The sequence below is a fragment of the Anabrus simplex genome, chromosome 4 (genome assembly GCF_040414725.1).
Source record: "Anabrus simplex isolate iqAnaSimp1 chromosome 4, ASM4041472v1, whole genome shotgun sequence".
Lineage (NCBI taxonomy): Eukaryota > Metazoa > Arthropoda > Insecta > Orthoptera > Tettigoniidae > Anabrus > Anabrus simplex.
In genome coordinates, this window is record NC_090268.1 from 395,134,839 (window position 1) to 395,155,597 (window position 20,759).

Sequence of the window (20,759 nt, forward strand, 5' to 3'; positions counted from 1 at the left end):
TCAGTGATGGTTCTCAATCTCCTTTCTATGGTCTTCTCTAGAATTTTTAACCAATGAGACAGCAGAGTTGTTCCTCTATAGTTGGTGGGTTTCTGTCTGCTACCCTTATTAAGCAGGGCAATTACAACACCCTTGCTCCAACCTGCAGGTATTTTTTGTCTGCCCATACAGCATTTAGTACTCTGTGCAGCCATTGTATGCCCTGGATGCCTGCTGTTCTTTTATCATGTACGCATTCACTTCATCTGCAACTGAAGATTTTCTTTTAGGCGTAGATTTTAAGGCTGCCTCTGTTTCTGTCCAGGTGACTGTAGGCTTGAATTTCAGGTTCTGCATTTTGTTCTTGAACTGGTAAAAATGGTTCTTCAGGATTTACCTTATGTCACAATCTGTCCTAACCAGATTTCCATTTTCACGTGCCTTTATGGTATTCATTGGTTTCCTTTTACTTCTGATAACACTATACAGAAGTTTCTTAATACCTCTGCTGTCTTCCTCCAGAGTCTGAGTTAGTAACTTCCATGCCTTGGCATTTCCTTCTGTAACTGTTCTTTTAACGTCCAGTCTCTTGTTTCGGTATATTTTTTCGAATTTTTTGATCTTTGTCTCGTCTCTAGTAAGATCCGGTTTATTTTTCTACGGTCCCCATTCTTTACGTAGTCTTCTTTCCTTGATTGCTGCTCTAACTCTTTCATTCCACCAAGGTGTTTCCTTCTCCCATGTTTTCATACTTGTCTTTCCACAAACTTCCGTTGCTTCCTGAACCAATGTGGTCCTTAGTTTGATCCATTCTGCCTCTCCTTTTTTACTTTCATCTCTTGGTAACAGGGTTTTAATTCGGTTCTGATACTCGGTTCTCTTATCTGTTTTCTGGAGTTCCCATACTTCGGCATTTTTCATTTTCCTGTTCTGTACACTTCGCACATAGAAGATTCTCAGGTCCGCCACTAACAGACAGTGGTCACTGTCAAGGTTCTCGATGTGTATTAATCTGACATCTGTTACCATTCGGCTCCCTTTTTAATCTGATATGACATAATAAATTACAGTCTCTTTTAGTCCATCCCAAGTGTATCGTGTTATCTTATGGTTCTGTCTCTTCTTGAACCAACTGTTTTTCACCACCAACCCATTCCTCATACAGAAGTCAAGGAGATGTTCACCTTCTATATTTCTTTGCCCATATCCATGGGATCCCATTACGTTCTCATAACTTGTTCTATCTGTCTCAATCTGTGCATTTATATCTCCTATAATGATTACACTCTATTTACTAATAACTTTTCCAAATCATCAAAAAACGGGTTCTTATCCTCTTCACAACATCCAGTTTGAGGTGCATACACCTGTACCAAAGTTAGTTTTTCTTTACCTAAATGCACAGTCAACTTTATTATTCTTTCACTAACACACTGATTATCAGCGACTCCTTCTAGATCTTTACTCATGATGAAACCGGCACCATTTCTCATCTCTTTGTCATTTCCATACCCATACGGTGTATACTGTTTTCTTAATTTCTTCATTTATTTCCTTCTCCATTTGGTTTCACTTAGCTCCAGTATCATTAATTTCCTCCTTTCCATCAGGTCCAGTAGTTATTCACATTTTCCCAATCGGTGTTAGTCTCCTCCTGGTTTTTTTTCAAGACCCTGTCTATCATCAGGCCATAAACCATGATCCCTGGCATGACCCTGCTCATGCTGGCATCTTAATTTAGTTGATAGATGCTTTCCCATGAAATATTAACTGCAAAAATAGTATTCGTTTACTCGAAGAATGTAACAGAAATATTCAAATTTGATGATGGTGATGATGATGCTTGTTGTTTTAAGGGGCCTAACATCAAAGTCCATCGGCCCCTTATTCAAATTTACGTTCTATAAATGCAATTAAATATTTGAAGAATAACAAATCCCCAGTTATAGATGGTGTTTCAGGAGAAATGCTTAAAGAGATGCGAGAGGAAGGCATCCACGTATTGCACTCATTATGCAACAAGGTTTGGAGAACAGGGGAGTGGCCGAAAAATTGGACAAGTTTTATCTTAATTCCCCTACACAAGCAAGAGTCCTACCGAACTGCACTTGTATCCCATGCAAGCAAAGTCTTACTACACATACTGAATCAACGCTTGAAGCCTTTCTTACAACCTCAGATATCCCTGGAACAAGCAGGTTTTGCGGATGGTAAAGGTACACGAGAGCAAATTCTGAACATGAGACAAAGAACTTAAAAATATAGCGAGTTTTGTGTTCCTGTTTTTATCTGCTTCGTAGATTACAAAAAGGTTCTTGACTGTGCTGAGTGGGACAAACTATGGAAAATATCAGATGAATTCGGTGTTCCAGCACATCTCATATCACTGCTGAAAGGCCTTTATGACAGTAACTTGGTGACCGTAATGGTGGATGGTGATACTTCAGGCGTTTCCAGTATATCTAAACGCGTAAGTCAAGGCTCTGTATTGTCTCCTCAGCTACACAATATCGTCGCCATAAGACCTATCTTTGTAGGTGCGACGTAACGCCACTAGCCAAAAAATAAAAAGCTATACAATATATATGCCGCGCACATCATAAGGAGAGCGCTTGATGGTTGGCTTGAAGGTATCTCAATTGCTGGACGAAAAATCAACAACTTGCGTTTTGCTGACGACACCACACTCATTGCCAGTAGTGAAGATGAAATTGCAGATTTACTTGCAAGAGTGAAGGATGCAAGTCTCATTTACGGATTAGAAATCAATTTGAAGAAGACCAAACTCATGGTCATTGATCGTAGAAATCAAGTGCACCTCACAGATCGATTAAAGGGACTGGAGTTGTTTAATGACCTTGTATACCTTGGGTATATGTACAAGTGACACAGGAAACTTAGAAAAAGAGATAAGGAGGCGTATTGTCCTGCGACGTGCAGCCATGACTAAAGTAACTAAGATCTGGCATAACAGGGCAATATCCAAAAATCACGAAGATTCGATTCGTTGAAGCACTAGTACTTTCCGTGTTCCTTTACGGTTGTGCGACATGTATGCTTTTGAGATGTAGTGTTGGCGTAGAATTCTACGTGTAGCTTAGACCGAAAGGAGAACAAATGAGTCCATCATAAAAGAGCTGAAGATCGTGACACGTGTCTCTACACCTGTCAGTGAAAGAATACTTTAGTTCCTTGGACATACCTCAAGGAGGGATGGAGACAACCTCGAAAAGTCTATCATAGAAGGCAAATTAGAAGACAGAAGACCACGTGGAAGGACAGCAAATAGGTGGCTAGATCAGGCTAGGAAGATTACTGGCTTTCCTCTTTAGAACGTGCTAAGAAAAGCTCAAGATCGAGTTGGATAGCGACATTTTGTGATGCATGCAACTCTCTAGAGACAAAACAATGGGATCACGACACTCAGTAATGAGTAATACCACTGACGATGTTGATAAATAGTAGCAATTCTAGACCATTTCCCGCTATTCGAAATAATTTAGTATTTCAAAAGGCTCAGAAGATACAGAGCATCGGTCGATGGTCACAGAATTTGTAAGCTTCAAGTCAATCCATGGAGGAAGTTTTCTGCTTCCATGTTTCCGTGTCATACTCGACGTACCTTGAGGTTATCATTGAAACCAATGAACTTGTCTTGCTGGATACTGCCCATGCAGTTTCAATTGAGTAGCAAATTTCACGTTCAGAATCCAAGCTTTCTGAATTAGTGAATCCCAGTTGGGCATTACCTTCCCTATTTTTTTATATTATATCATTCAAGAAGACCATTCTCGGCAATTGTACTTAGCTTGGCAATTTTGATGAAATGCAGGAGTTAGACCATTCCTCCCTTTGAATGGAAATTACGTGTAAAATTAAGACCTAATCGATGCCACCAGCAAAGCTATAAATAAAATCAATCAATCAATCAATCAATCAATCAATCAATCAATCAATCAATCAATCAATCAATCAATCAATCAATCAATGATCTGCATTTAGGGCTGTTGCACATGAGGCAGATTTCCGAACGTTTGTTTATATTTTGAGACAAAACATAACGACCTCGCCTCACACCACTCTTCCAGCGGCAGCCCGGTGTCTATTAGCGGCTGATAGGATATCGTCGCTGCCGGGACAAAACCTCCTATATGAAATAATTTTAGCTTAGAACTTTGGCTGGTAAGGTTCTGTCATCTAAGGAGCAATATTGTGTGTATGTCGTCAAAGCATTCTCGCTCTTCATAATGTATGTGCTGCGGGTCAGTATACCTCCAAAATATATTATCAGATAGGAGGTTTTGTCCCGGCAACGACGATATACTACGTCTACTGCAGCCAGAGTTGCCGAATCGTCTACTGCACTCGGCACGAAGAATGGGTAAAGACTGAAGAGAGTGTGGAAGAAAGTGGTTTGTCAACCTCTAGGCACCAACTCGTCTCGTTAACTCAGCAGAGTGCAGGGTTCCAAGAACGGAGGCCGTCATATTTTGTCCCCAAGTATACCAAGTCCTTTCTTAAATGCTATCAAAGGAGTTGAAAATGTATCAAACATCTCCCTAATGAACGATTATTTCCCCCAATTTGCCCTCTTGAATTGCAACTTTATCTTCATATCATGATCGTTCCTACTTTTTAAAAATCCACTGAAGCTTACTCGTCTTATTCCAAGCCATCTCCCCACACTGACAGCTCGGAGCATTCCACATAGTCGAGATGATCGTCTCCTTACTGCCAAGTCTTCCCAACCAAAATTTTGCAACATTTTCGTAACACTACCCGTGGGTAGGAAAACACCCAGAACAAATAAATAGTGCTCTATTCGATAGGAAATTTTCTTAAATTAAGTGATCCTAGTGAAAGTCCTACACACTAGAACCATACTCCAGTTGGGGATACGTTCTCTCATTTACATCCTTACTACAGCCCCTTAACACTCTCATAACAATATGGAGAGATCTGTAATCATTATTTAGAATCCCATTTACGTGACTGCTCACACGTACTTACAGTGATTCTTATGAGTTACTCCTACCCCATGAACACATTATTTAAAACTGATTCCAGTTTTTTGTCACACATAACATTTATGTATTTTGGACATTCAGCCCGAAGGCTGGCTTGATCCTCCATAGCTCTACCAACAGCTATCATAGATAGCCCAGGCGTCACTGATGACGTCCCCCTGCGGGTGGGGCCTGTAGAATAACACCCACGGTATCCCCTGCCTGTCTTAAGAGACGATTAAAAGGGACTCGAGGGGCTCTGAATGTTGGAGCGTGGGTTGGAGACCACGGGGAATTTAGCCGAGTCCTTCCATTGCTTCAATTTTCTTGCGCCAGGCTCCTCACTTTCATCGATTCTATGCGACATCCCTTGGTCTTGTTCTTTTCCGACCCCGACGCCATTAGGTTTGCGAGGGCTATGGAGTCTTCCATTTTCATGCCAATCGTGGCCCTTGCCTTCCTTTGGCCGATACCCTTATATTTCGAAGTGACAGTCCCTTCCATTTTTCCTTTCTGATTTGTGTTATTTAGAGGATGGTTGCCTAGTTGTACCTTCTTCTTAAAACAATAATCGCCACCACCACCACGTCACTGAAGATCTATGCTAGGGAAATGATGAGTGAGGTAGTTTCCCGTTGTATTCTTCACCAATCCACAAGTTGCTATTACATATCAGTCCACCAAGCCCACTGAAAAGAATGCACCAACCGACCCTTTTCTTTGGACAAGCTACAGCGCAGTGACCTGAGTTTACATTTATTGCATGGATACATTTGCTTCGCTCGTATCATTTGTGTTTAGGATTTACCTGAACTTTCCAACTTCTTTGTAGAATCACTGCGAGCCACAAATGTACTCGTTTCCAATTAACTTTCAAAATAATTCGTTTGTACAGTTTTTTCAACAACCAAATCGAATTTCCGATGTTTAGACGGAACTCTGTCGAGTAATATGGAAAGGGACGAGCCTGAGAAATGCTGGACAATTATTTTTTCCAGTAAGAATTTTGCTCAATATTGTTATTTTTTCCTGAATGGCAATTTGATATTTATTTCAGCAGTGTTTCGGTTTCCAGGTACAGTTTCAGCTGCTCGTTCCGCTGTTGACAGGTGTAGTCAAAGTTTGGGCATATCAGGAGATAATTCGAGTCTTTTATTCAATTCCGCTGTTTGCTTAATTTTAATTAACTGTATTTAAGCTTTTAATTCGGTGAATATGTGCCGCAAGACAGCCATGACCAGAATTAAAATGAAAATGTTCTATTATTTCATTGTTTGATTTGTAATTGTTGATATATTTTCCTGAATGTTTAAGCTGATATTTTTGATGTTCTATTCGTCAGTAAGGTAAAGTTTAAGGAAAGGTTCAACGTCGTGATAAGCGTGATGAACCGATGCAATCAAAACAGTCACCGCCAATGGATTTTTCCAAAGACTTTTCTCGGAGGCTTTAAGTAGGCCTATTACCGGGGTTAGGAGAGGAGTTGGCAGGCGCAGCTCACTGCGGGCGACAGGTGCACCAAGATAATCGTCCTATTGATTCCTCCGAAGTGAGGGTCATTAGCAAGACTTTGACGGGGCCACTCGCCATTAGGAGACCGAGGTTCTCATTACCATGGGTCGAGGTATTTAAAGACATAAAAAGTGGTCCGTAACTAAGACGAAAGTGTAGTAATTGTTAGAATTCCACCCTAATGACACTCTCAGTCTAATTACACGCCTTTGCTCACCGTTCACGGTCTCTCGTCACACGTGCAATTAATTAATTAATTCATCCGGCGATTGGAGCCAAATTCTTATATTGTAAACTACGGCTTTACAAATAATAAACTACATCCTTGATATTATTTTATAAATGTTTCTGGGGGACATATCTCACAATGCTCTTCCTGTCCATTAATTTCCTTAAGACTGGTCATGCCTCCCAGCCACAAATAGATATACAGTCCCTCAGAACGATTTCCGTTGCGTTCATTTTCGTATGCTTACGTGTAAAGGTAAATGATCCTTAAGTACATTATACTGTAGGAGTGTGTAAATAAGTCATGCAAACATTCATTCCTAGAGTGCGGTAAGGTTCATTTTCCTTTATTCGTAAGCGAAGGAAAATGAACACAACGAATATTGTTCTGATGGACTAAAAATCCATATGTGGCTGGGAGGATTGACCAGTCTTAAGGAGAATATTGGATATGAAGAGCATTGGGAGATATGACCTTTTGACCGAACAATGACGAATTCACACGTAGCTAAAGTATTTCGAAATTTGTACACTATTATCTTACCATTGTAAATACAACACGTTCATATCCAAAGTCACACACACACCTTAAATAATTCAGATGCCTTAATACCTTAATACTACGTTTTGCAGTGGATTGAGCATTACATTAAACGCAGGGCCTCTCAGGGTGCATGCACCTGCTGCATGCACTGTGCACGGTGCAAAAGACGAATTCGCTTAGTTGTCCAGATTGCAGACTCCTACTCCTCGATTTCGAGCGATAGCGCTGTCTCTCTCTTTCCCCACGCCTGTCTCGCTCGCTCCCCCCCGTCTCCCTCTTCTTCTCTTGCTCCGTAGCGCTCCAAATCCGAGCCGGGTTGAGCCGAGTTGAGCCGAGCTTAGCCGAGAAGCCCAGATACGAAGCGTTGGTCCGAGCCGAGCCGAGTGAAACCGATGCACAGTGCCCAGGAACTCTGCGCCGCTGTTTGCACGCGTGAGATTTTGGTCGTTTGAGAGGCCCTGCGATTAAAGCATGAAACCATCATATAGAGATGTACACACAATTTGCAGAAACCCGGCGTCTGTTCTTGAAGCACCTTACATATTTGGAAAGAGCTATAAGACAACTGCAGGTAATGAATTCCAATCATCAGTTCCCCGATTTACGAACGAACATTTATCACAGTTATCTTTACTTTATGTGGATGATCTGTCCTACTTATGTAATAGGGCTTTTCTACTCGACTGTTCATCTCTCCCCTGTTCGTATAAGGACGTAACCACGTTCGTTGCCTTCTAGTCCGCAGCGTCTCCCACCCAAGTTTTTCTATCATACTTACCTCACTACTTCTAGAATTGAAATACCAGGCGAATCGGCGGTGCGGTTTGGGGCGCGCAACTGTGACCTTGCATCCGCGAGATAGTGGGTTCGAACCCCATTGTCGGCAGCCCTGAAGATGGTTTTCTTTGGTTTCCCATTTTCACATCAGGCAAATGCTGGGGCTGTATCATAATGAAGGCCACAGCCGCTTCCTTCCCACTCGTAGCTCTTTCCTATCCCATTGTCGCCATAAGACCTATCTGCGTCGGTGCGACGAAAACAGATTGAAAGAAGCAAAGGTGAATATGCTGCACAAGTTAGAACACCACCACACATGTGAGAAGCAAATGTGGGGCAAATATTCATTTATAGGAAGGGGAATTAGGGATTGGAATTAACTTACCAAGGGAGATGTTCAATAAATTTCCAATTTCTTTGAAATCATTTAGGAAAAGGCTAGGAAAGCAACAGATAGGGAATCTGCCACCTGGGCGGCTGCCCTAAATGCAGATCAGTATTGATTGATTGATTGATTGATTGATTGATTGATTGATTGATTGATTGATTGATTGATTGATTGATTGATTGATTGATTGATTGATTGATTGGTTGATTGATTGATTGATTGATTGATTGATCGCTCGATTGATTGATTGATTGATTGATTGATTGATTGATTGATTGATTGATTGATTGATTGATTGATTGATTGATTGATTGATTGATTGATTGATTGATAAAAGTCAGGTTGTGAGTTTCACAAATAGGAAAAGTTCTCTGAGTTTTAATTACTGCGATTCTTTTGTGTTAATATAAAGATCTTCATTGGGGTAATCACATAAATGGGATTGTAAATAAAGGATACAGATCTCTGCTCATGGTTATGACTATGAGGGTGTTTAGGGGTTGTAGTAAGGATGTAAAGGAGAGGGCTTATAAGTCTCTGGTAAGACCGCAACTAGAGTATGGTTCCAGTTTATGGGACCCTCACCAGGATTACTTGATTCGAGAACTGGAAAAAATCCGAATAAAAGCAGCTCGATTTGTTCTGAGTGATATCTGACGAAAGAGTAGCGTTGCAAAAATGTTGCAAAGTTTGGTGTGGGAAGAACTGGGAGAAAGGAGACGAACTGCTCGACTGAGTGGTATGTTCCGAGCTGTCAGCGGAGAAATAGCGTGAAATGACATTAGTAGACGAATAAGTTTGAGTGGCGTCTTTAAAAGTAGGAAAGATCACAATATGAAGATAAAGTTGGAATACAAGAGGACAAATTGGGGCAAATAATCATTTATAGGATGGAGAGTTAGGAATTGGAGTAACTTACCAAGGGAGATATTCAATAAATTTCCAATGTCACTGAAATCATTTAAGAAAAGGCTAGGAAAATAACAGGTAGGAAATATGCCACCTGGGCGACTGCCCTAAATGCAGATCAGTATTGATTGATTGATTGATTGATTGATTGATTGATTGATTGATTGATTGATTGATTGATTGATTGATTGATTGATTGATTGATTGATTGATTGATTGATTGATTGATTGATTGATTGATTGATTGATTGATTGATTGATTGATTGATTGATTGATTGATTGATTGATTGATTGATTGATTGATTGATTGATCCCGGTCTCGAGGGCTTTGAATGTTGACGCATTCAGGTTCCTGAAAGGCATAAAGAGGATATGCAGTCACCATGTGCTCTATTGTCTGTGGAACGTCACTATAGGAAGAGTAGAGTGTGGTTTTACGAAGAGGGGAAGAAACTCTTCCTATGCTACAGAATAAATTATTAGCTAACTCTGTGGATCAGTGGTCACTTGCGAAGGACCGTCAAAATTCTTGGCACTCTCACGTCTTCGTCGTAGGCTTGTTCAAGTCTCTGCTGACGCACTCCTTGTCACCCGATAAATTAAATTCATTCAGACAGAGAAACAGTTTCAATAGAGTTCCGCTTTCGTTGCTACATAGCAGCAGAATCAGAATCACGTCTATCATAACGTCTAAATTTTAAAAAGGTCATTGTTTAAGAAGCCTTTCTGTAGACAGTCGAGATTTTCTTCTGATGACGCAGAGCACAGTTCTCTGCGAAACGCAAAGAATTTCACCTTATTTTCTTGACACGGCATAAGCCCAAAAGCTTATACAGTGGCATGTCCAGAGTAATGAAATTGTTAAGTAGCGGCCTAAATGGCACCACTTAGGATGGTCTACACCAGGGTGTCTGAGTCCACATTATTATTATTATTATTATTATTATTATTATTATTATTATTATTATTATTATTATTATTATTATTATTATTATTATTGTACAAGTTGCTTTACATCACACCGACACAGATAGGTCTTTTGGAGACCACGGAATAGGAAATGGCTAGAAGTAAATAATGAAGTGGTCATGGTCTTATTTAAGGTACAGGCCCTGGTGCGAAAATGGGAAACCACGGAGTACCATTTTCAGAACTGCCGGCAGTGGGGTTCGAACACACAATTTCCCAAATGCAAGCTCACAGCTGCGCACCCCTAACCGCACGGCCAACACTTTTGCTAGAAGTTATTATTATTGTTACGGGGATACCCGTGAAATGCAGAGGTGAAAGAAGATGCGGACTGGAATGGGTCTATCCACAAAGCCGAGATATGAATTAAAATTTCATTAAAGGTTATATTTTCGAAAATAGCAAAACTTAACAATTTTCACATAGAATTTGAAAATTTAACAAATAACAACAAGTCAACAAATAACCGGCACTCGAGTCCAAGACCAGGAAAAGCCAAGATTTAGAGACAATTTAACAAGCTGGTCTTCAAGCCCCAAGTTTTACAATTCCTGAGCTCTCAGCTCACAACCTCATATTACCAAAGGGCAGAAATCCCCTAATTACATGGAGCACTTGCTCCCACCTAGCAATGACAAGCCTCCTAGAGGGACATTTCCAATACATAAAAGAGCTGACCCTCTCTCAGTTTTCCAAGCCTAAAGGCATACCATACTTTACAATCACTTACCTTCAAGGCACAAATTACACCACTGAAACGTGGGTATCTCGTACCCAATCTACTGGGCCTTAGCAGAAAAAGGACAGTTTAAGTTAATGGCCCGCAATACCAAAGGAATGGAGGCGAGTACTTGCACTCCTAAATACACATTTTAAAACCTAAAAGGCACTAGGCCGATGAAACGGGGGCTATTCCCAAGCTATGGAGGTGACTCGTATTTGAAAGTGTAACACATTAAGGAAGAGTAGAAAATCGGTTACGAAAACGTAGTCACCTCAAATCAAAATGAAGGGGAGCTCGAGAGGGTAAAGCACTCTCTATCCCCGATTTACAGTTAAAGATAAATGAAGATTTACATAAACAGATAGGTTACATGGTAAAGGTTTCGGACCTTCCCCGCGGGTTAAACTGTTGAGATAGCAAGAAATAAAGATGTTAAGCGGCCATTACCTTTACTAAAGAACTGTTGCGTGAAGAAAGAGGCGCTTCCCGCCTCCTGCTACACGTCCATACACTAAGTTAAATGTTGATGATGTGGCCGAGACACACGAAAATCAGCAGTTTTTATACCCTCGGGGAAGATTTGAGACCTTTCATGAATAATTAAGACACACCCACAGGCGTTTATTGGCTACAGTACACAGTTACACACAAAATCGAAGAAGAAAGACACGATTGGTCAAAAATTAATTACAGAAATAATTGATTGGCTAACTTCAAAACTGGCGGAAAGAAAAGATTAATATTGCCAACCCACAAATGAAAGAACGAAATTTAGTAATGAGAAAAATTATGAATACAAAATTTCTTCAAAAAAGTTCCTTCACTTCGCACCAGGGTGCATGATCATAGTTTTTTTAGTAGAGACATCTATGAGACAATGTCCAAACTTCTTGATAAATAGTAAACAAAAAACACGTCGAAACTAACAAAGTGACATCTTCAGAGCAAAACTTTAGTAGATCCAGTTTTAAAGTTCAGAATTCCCCCTGTAGAAGAGGATTTATTGGCGCAAGATTTAAAACTGCGGCGTAGGGGTGTACCGCCCGGTACAATTATTATTATTATTATTATTATTATTATTATTATTATTATTATTGACAGAGTCCACTCCAAGTACATCGGGACAGACTGAAGCCGCCTAGGGCGTAACAAAATAGTAGAAGGAAACCTAGAAGTGAGCACGCCACTAAGACTGGATTAGCAGCAGGATGCATTTAGTTTATGTTGAAATGTGCAGGCTGTGATGTAAAGTATGAATGGATGGCAAGACAATGTTACCTAGCAATCGTGCAGTCTATGTCTTATGGCTGGTGGTCAATTGAAGTTAACAGGTGTTGATGATGGCCATGTCCGAGGAACATATTTATGATCCTTCGATTTTTACGCAAATGGAAAATATGTTTCCTTTTTAATAGTCTTTTAGGAACCAGAATTTATAAAATCTGCTGAAGAAAAATTGTACGGGAAACATTATTGTTGAATGTAGTGCTGAAGGGGATTTCTGGGGGAGATATAACATCAACATTTTTGTGTTTATTTTGATGTTGAGAATAAAAATATACTTGTAAAGACGGAATTTTGGGCATTTTTGTAGGTGGTGGGGAGTTCTGTTTTATTTTTGGTATGTATCGTATTGGATACGTCGGAGCTATACCAAGTTTTGACATTTTTCACGATACTGCTGTCTATACATTTGAATGTAAACAGCAAAAAATTATTAACACAAAGCCCAGAATGCATCAAATATGACACAATAGGCACCACAAGTTATACTTATTGTCTGAGACAGGAAAAGTAGAAACATTAATGTATCATATGGTTTACGGGTTCGCTAGGGTGTCATATCCACTTAATTGCGCTCATCGCATACCTCATTCCAGAAGCATAGCCACACATCATGCAGTTAATTCTTGTTGGTTAGTCGACGTGCACGGGGACTCAGAATTTTAATCATGTTGCCACAATTTGGTCCGACAGTCGAGATTGATTCTATATTGCTGCATCATTTTGTGCTGTCTATAGAAATTAGTCACGTAGGTTTCCGGATGGAGCTTAGCGCCATCAACACCCCAATCTGTTACATTACAACCATGAACTTGCTATCCCTATTCAATAATGCGGCATTAAACATGCTCATACTTCCGATGACGAATGGCGTGTATTATTGTGCTAAATCGACAGTTAGGGCTTAGCAGTGGAATATGACAGAACAATCAGTAAACATGTACAGAACGGAAAATGTCGAATGAAGAGGATTACACTTCATGTTGAATCTTTACGATCTACAGTAATTTTGCGTGTTTACGAATAAACACATTATTATTTCTTCTAGTTTATACGTTTTTAGCTCTTTTATTTGTCATTGCCTAGTAGTGGTATTTTCTCTGACACTTTTGTGTGAATGGACGTGTTGATAAGGGACTAAAGTGAGGGATTTCGGTTGTAAAATGGATCTGGTCAAATGGCCACTTGTAATATTTTCGTACGCAGCATATTTTGTCCTAAAATGAATTAGGGATAGAGGCGAGCATAGAAATATCTGGTCGCGAAGGGTCAGCAAAAGACAAAGGGTGTAGTAACATGGCTAGACTCCCAGAGTAAGTCATAGTTATCTTTTTAAAATCCAAACATTTACTTCCGAAATAAAAACAAAATAAATAAATGATATCACAGTTCCACTATAATACAGAATATAATAGAGAGCGTCATTTGCAGTAATACTAAATCACAAGAAAATACGTGTTTACCTCTTTTTAAAAGAGATTAATAACACCAATTTTCACGTCTGTACATGTTAAGTTTTTGGGATATTCTGTAGTCATGTTCATTTTAAAATTCACCCCCTTTTTCACTTCACCTTAAGTGTATTTTCTGAAAAATGTATGCGTGTTTCTTTTACTTTTACAGGAGATTCCAAATACCAGTTTTCACGTCTGTAAAATTTTACATGTTTTAGATATACTCATATTAAGAATTCACCCCTTTTTCACTCTATTCACCCCCCTCGTTAAGTGGATTTTCCGAAAACAAAAAATACGTGTTTCTTTATTTTTAAAGGAGATTCCCAATTTCAATTTTCATGTCTGAAACATCTTCAGTTTTTGAGACAGGAGTATCCTAATAAAAGGTATTCTAACTTTTCTCCTCATTTCTCATCACCTTAAGGGAATACGTATTTCTTTATTTTTAGAGTAGAAACCAAATACCATTTTTAAGTATGTAAACTATTAAGTTTTTGAGATATGAATGTACTCATTTAAGAAACTCATCCTCCTTTCCACCTCCATATCAACGGAATATTCAAAATATTCCCTTAATGAGCACCTACATTCTAATATAAATGTATCCCGAAAATGTCATTTCTTTATGTCGAGTAATTTTGGCTGGGCGTTAATTAGAGTCAGTCGGATTTACTCATATATAGTGAAGATAAAAATTTTAAGTATCCATTTAAAAACTATGAGTATTAACTTGGAGCTTTTACTATTGTGTTTCAAAATCACTATTCAAATTAACATCCTTCAATTGATACGTAATACAAAGCACTCCCGACACGTTTTACCTTGCGCTTGGGTTTACATACTCGCTTTAGCGTGAGCTAGTGTCTTCCAAAATCTCAGTCCCACTTGACGTAGTAAACTACGGTCTTCACATGTGGAAGAATTCGTGTAGTTACATAAATATTTTATCTAACCACGTGGTCGCACGATGATTTCTTCCAGTGTTGAATGAACGAAACATACTGAAAGCGAACTTCTGCTCTGCACCCATTTTATTTCCCCATGTTGTTTAAAAACATCTGGTGGAATAATGTGTCACTTTGCAATAGTACCGTGTAGTTCAAAGAACATATTGTAAAGAACAGGGAAATCAGGTCTGTTTGGATTTACATCGGGCAACTATAAATAGCAGCATTCATGATTGGCTGTATATGAATTATCGTACCGAGTTTGGGGAAGAAGGTCTTCATTGGCCGATATTGAAAGTTCCATTTTTTTTTAGTTACAAATAGTCCACTCATTCTTATGGGATATTGAGAGTATTATAATGATTCTACATTCCGTTTTTACGTACTTGACTGGGATAAAAGCTTCGTTTTCATAGCGATTTCAGATATGATGTTTTGCTACGAAGGCAGAATAACGCAGTGTTTAAATATTTAGTTACGAAGATGAAATTTGTGGAAGCACTAGTTTACATTACTGCGGTGTATGTACAGTGAGTTCCTCTCATCGTTTGGCCGGCAGACGCGCCCAGCTTATCTGCCTCCCGTTGACTCATTATTCCCTGCCCCGCGGAATAGCAATAAGGATAGCACTTCGCTCACATTAACCGTGCATGGAATGAAATAACAATTAAAATTAAAATAAGAATTAAGAAAAGTATTGAAAATGAAATGTCGTATGGCTTTTAGTGCCGGGATATCCCAGGACTGGTTCGGCTCGCCAGGTGCGGGTCTTTCTATTTGACTCCCGTAGGCGACATGCGCGTCGTGATGAGGATGACATTATGATGAAGACAACACATACACCCAGCCCCCGTGCCATTGGAATTAACCAAATAAGGTTAAAATCCCCGACCCGGCCGGGAATCGAACCCGGGACCCTCTGAACCGAAGGCCAGTACGCTGACTCCACACATTTCTGGCGTTTTAACATTTTCGTAGCCAACCGTGCTGAGCTCGTCAAAACCCCGGATTCTTGTCCAAGTTGTCTTAGGGATTTTGTAGGCGTATGTTCTAAACTTTCTGCGATTCAATTTACTTTCTCCTCGTTAGGAACACATCTTTAAACACTTCGCTTCTTATCGAGTAAAGAACCAGTTGCTCTCAATTTGTTTACGTCTTTCCGCACGCTATCTCCATATGAGTGCGTACACTTGGAAACTGTGTTACTAACGACTTCCCTGCAAGACTCTGTTTTTACATACTTCTCGTACATAAATACCATTTTCTCTACCGTGTACACGTGTGGAGATTTTATGGGAATTATACCCCGAAATAACACTTCAAAACTCGAGAACAGCTGGAGCAACTGATCAATAGCACGGACCTGAACTTCGAAGTGCGGGCATTCCCGAGCTGTCGCTGCGCTAAGTAACGGGAAGTGATGAGTCAACCAATAAGAGAAAATTACTGTACATGAAGGTTGAGTATGTCTACCACGCATGCTTCTCTGTGCTTCATGTGAGACACGTTAACCCCTTCATTCATTCCGATGTATCTGTCCATCCATACACTGAGATCCGGTTAGGCACAAACGGTTTCTTCGTCGCACGTTCCCACCTTTGGCGTGGTAACTTTCTCTGCCGATATCTGAAGAGTTCAGTGTTTGTAAGTGACACATCATTGGAGGAAAGATGCCGGAATCAGCCCATCTCATCTTGGCCAAGACATTTTTAATGTTGAAAAAAATGAAATGACGTATGGCTTTTAGTGCCGGGATGTGTCCGAGAACTTCGGCTCGCCAGGTGCAGGTCTTATGATTTGACACGCGTAGGAGACCTGCGTGCCATGATGCGGATGAAATGATGATTAATACGACACATATACACAGTCCCAGTGCCAGGGGAATTAACCATTTATGATTAAAATTACCGACCCTGCCGGGAATCGAACCCGGGGCCCCTGTGACCAAAGGCCAGCTAGCTAACCATTTAGGCATGGATCCGGACATATTGAAAACATTTCTTAACGCACAAAGGAGGGGACCCCATACTACGAACGTACTACGGCCACGAAAAGTTTCAAATTCTGAGACAAGGGTAGCTCTATCAAACTAAAAAAGAAAAATTTGAAATTCACTTCCAGCCTAAACGCAGTTCCGGATAAAACGGTCTAAAATCGCCTGTTTCTTTAATCGTTTTATTTTTGATTCAAATTATAGCCAAATTAACTTATTAACATAATTCTTCCTCTAATGTGTTCATTGGTTCAATATCCTCAGGCGTGTTTTCATTTTTTGAAAAAATGTTCATACCGAATTTATTTTTAATGGCTTAAGTGAAACTCTGCATTGACTCACATTAGTTCTCGTAATGTTGCTGAAGTGAAACAACTCATATGGCTAGGGCTAGAACTGTGGATTTTATTTGCTAGGTGGTTTAACTTTGCACTAACGATTGCGATTTAAATATGATTGTAAATAAAGGATACAGATCTCTGCGCACGGTTATGAGGGTATTTAGGGGTTGTAGTAAGGATGTAAAGGAGAGGGTACATAAGTCTCTGGTAAGACCTCAACTAGAGTATGGTTCCAGTGTGCGGGATCCTCGCCAAGAATTGGAAAATATCCAAAGAAAAGCAGCTCGATTTGTTCTGGGTGATTTCCGGCAAAAGAGTAGCGTTACATAAATGTTGCAATGTTTTGGCTGGGAAGACTTGAGAGAAAGGAGACGAGCTGCTCGACTAAGAGGTATATTCCGAGCTGTCAGTGGAGAGATGACGTGGAATGACATCAGTAGATGAATATAAGTTTGAGTGGTGTCTTTCAAAGTAGGATAGATCACAACATAAGGATAAATTTGGAATTCAAGAGGACAAATTAGTTTTTAGAATTTATCCCTTTTTGTATCTGATTTATTTCATCTTAATTTAATCTTAATTTATTAATCTAATCTTAATTTATTTCACCTTAATGTAATCTCACCATTCTTGTATTATTATTAATTTAATTTGTATTAGATCTAGTTATTGTAAGTAATACAGTGCAATATATATATATATATATATATTTCAGTTCCTGGTTAGATGGAAAAGAAGGCCTGAAGGCCTTAATCTTGCCAGGTAAAATAAAACATTACTAAAATAAACTAAACTAAATTGGGGCAAATATTCGTTTATAGTAAGGAGAGTTAGGAATAGGAATAACTTACCAAGGGAGATGTTCAAAAAATTTCCAATTTGTTTGCAATCATTTAAGAAAAGGCTAGGAAAACAACAGATAGGGAATCTGCCACCTGGGCGACTGTCCTAAATGCAGATCAGGATTGATTGATTGATTGATTGATTGATTGATTGATTGATTGATTGATTGATTGATTGATTGATTGATTGATTGATTGATTGATTGATTGGATTGATTGATTGATTGGTATTGTAAATTTGGTCATCACCAATCAGATAACCTTCTTGTCCAAGTTCTGGTCGGATTAACAAGCTAAGGGATGTACCTGCTATAACTGTTCAAGCACCGAAGATGAAATATACAGTAATATTCCTGGATTAATTTTTTGTTGACGAAAGAGTGGGAAAGGTTTAGAATTCTGAAGGAGATGGCTATGTCCTTAATTAAGATACTGGCCCAGCATTTGTTTGGCGTGAAAATGAGACAGTATGAAAAACCGTCTTCAGGGCTGCAGAGCTTGGGATTCGAACCCACCATCCCCTGAATGCAAGCTCATAGCTGCACGACCCTAACAACATGGCCAGCTCGCTCGGTTTGGCCTAGGTTTATATCACAGAATATTTATAGGTAACAACTATATTACGTGATGTTTTAGAGAACTTGCAATAAAGATTAGCCGACGGCCGTAGCCGTGTTGAAACACCGGATCCCGTGAGATCTCCGAAGTTAAGCAACATTGGGCGTGGTCAGGAGTTGGATGGGTTGCCACGCGCTGTTGGTGGGGGGTAAGGGAATGGAGGACCGGAAAGGAACTGGCCACCCTACCGCACGTAAACTCCGGCTCAGAAACACCTCTGCGGAGGTTCGGATCTGCCTGCGGGCAGAATAATCCTTACCTTACCAATAAAGATTCGTACTAAAAATCTAATTCGTGATTATGTCCTTTCCTAGAGCTCGTTTGGTAAAAGTGTATTGTATATGGTATAAATGACTGAAAATTACATTTTATATAACAAATTTATTGTTGTGTGCTTTTTTAATGTAGATCTAAGATTTAGAGAGAATGTTTTAAGTTAGTGAAAAGTATAATAATCGCTAATATCTCTGTTAATTTTCCTCTCACAGCAAAAGCACGTGCAACACGAAAGATCGGAAATTATATTTTATACAATATTTACTATCTCCAAATTTTCGACACAGCTAATATTCACGACAGAGATGGAAATTACCTGCTTGGACCCCTTAATAATGCTACGCCCCACGGTGTACTAATCAGTGTTCACAATCTGAGGTGTAATAAATTCGTGCATAACGTCTGCCGTCGTAGCTCTGAGGAGTACGTACCCTTGATCAGGGTAAAATGTGGACTCGTTTTCCATCTGTCATTGCATCAACTCAAAAGAAATCATCCTTTGAATCTCCTCAATGTAGAGCTTTCCTTCACTTTGACAAGTTTTTCATGGTAATTCGTAATCACGTCGACTACTCTCAGCCCTTTACATGGGACAGAATAGTGGAAGTGTTTTTAATTATTTGTATTGCTCTCCGTTATCTCTTCTTATTGGCTCCATGGCTAAATGGTTAGCGTGCTGGCCTTTGGTCTCAGGGGTCCCGGGTTCGATTCTCGGCATGGTCGGGGATTTTAACAATCATTGGTTAATTCCGCTGGCACGGGGACAGGGTGCATATGTCATCTTCATCATTATTTCATCCTCATCACGACGCGCAGGTCGCCTACGGGTGTTAAATCAAAAGACCTGCACCTGGCGAGCCGTACTTGTCCTCGAACACTCCCGGCACTAAAAGCCATACGCCATTTCATTTCATCTCTTCTTATTAAAAACTGCCTTCAAATAATTAGTGCTGCCTGTTCGTTTTTTACTCACAAAATTGAAACTGGAGTTATTATATTGCCATAACATACCAAATAGAGTTACTTACACTTGCATTTAGTTCCATGTTCAAAACTGTACACTTGTCTCAACCGTTCAGGGTATGAACTATCTGGGATGATTCTGGAATGATGTTTTGGTTAGTTTTGAGTTATACCTGTTGCTCACGGTAAAATTTTCCTTCAAATTTATTGTACAATAATTTCATTTTATAAAATTTCTGTTGCTCACGGTCAAATACCACGTTCATAAAACCTTTGATAAAACTTTTCATAAAATAGGGCAAGTTCTATTCCGTAAAATTAATTTTGCGAAACAAACCAATTAGCGAAGCTGACGTGACGATGATGCTGACGCTACGACGTAAGAAGATTGTGAAGCTCGTTCGTAAACAGACGGCCGGCTGGATCCTCGCTGCGCTCCAGTGAGCTAGCTAGAGCGACGCATCAATTCGGCCGTGGTAAACATAAAGAAACATTTCTAAAAAAGCAGGAACCGGGTGAGCTAAGGATGTTTTTAATGTTTTGTATGAGGTTTAAACGCCAATGTTTCATAACAGAAATGCAAAAAGGGAGGCAGGAAGCTCAGTCGCCAAATTTGTGTCAAAAGTTCGGCCGGAAACAAGCCAGGCTGATGTGAAGGCGAAGATAAACGTACTTTGAACTCAATCCTCAGCAGCACCAATGCCTTCGTGAAGTACAGGCCGTACTGTAGCAAGCGCGGGAAAGCAATGAGCAGATCGTTAGGGGGGAGTTTGGCACGTGAGTTAGTTGAGTTACATGCGAATTATTCGCTGTTTTATTGAAATTTTTAACGTTGGCCACTTGTTTACCCATATATATATAAATGCAACACCAAGGAGGAGTGGTTCGAAAGGGATGAAAGTTGGGGAAAAACAGAGACGGCACGGACGAATTGATGTTTATTTCAAACCGATGTGCAGGTTACACAATGCGCACGGCATCGACTCAGTAGGATGTAGGAC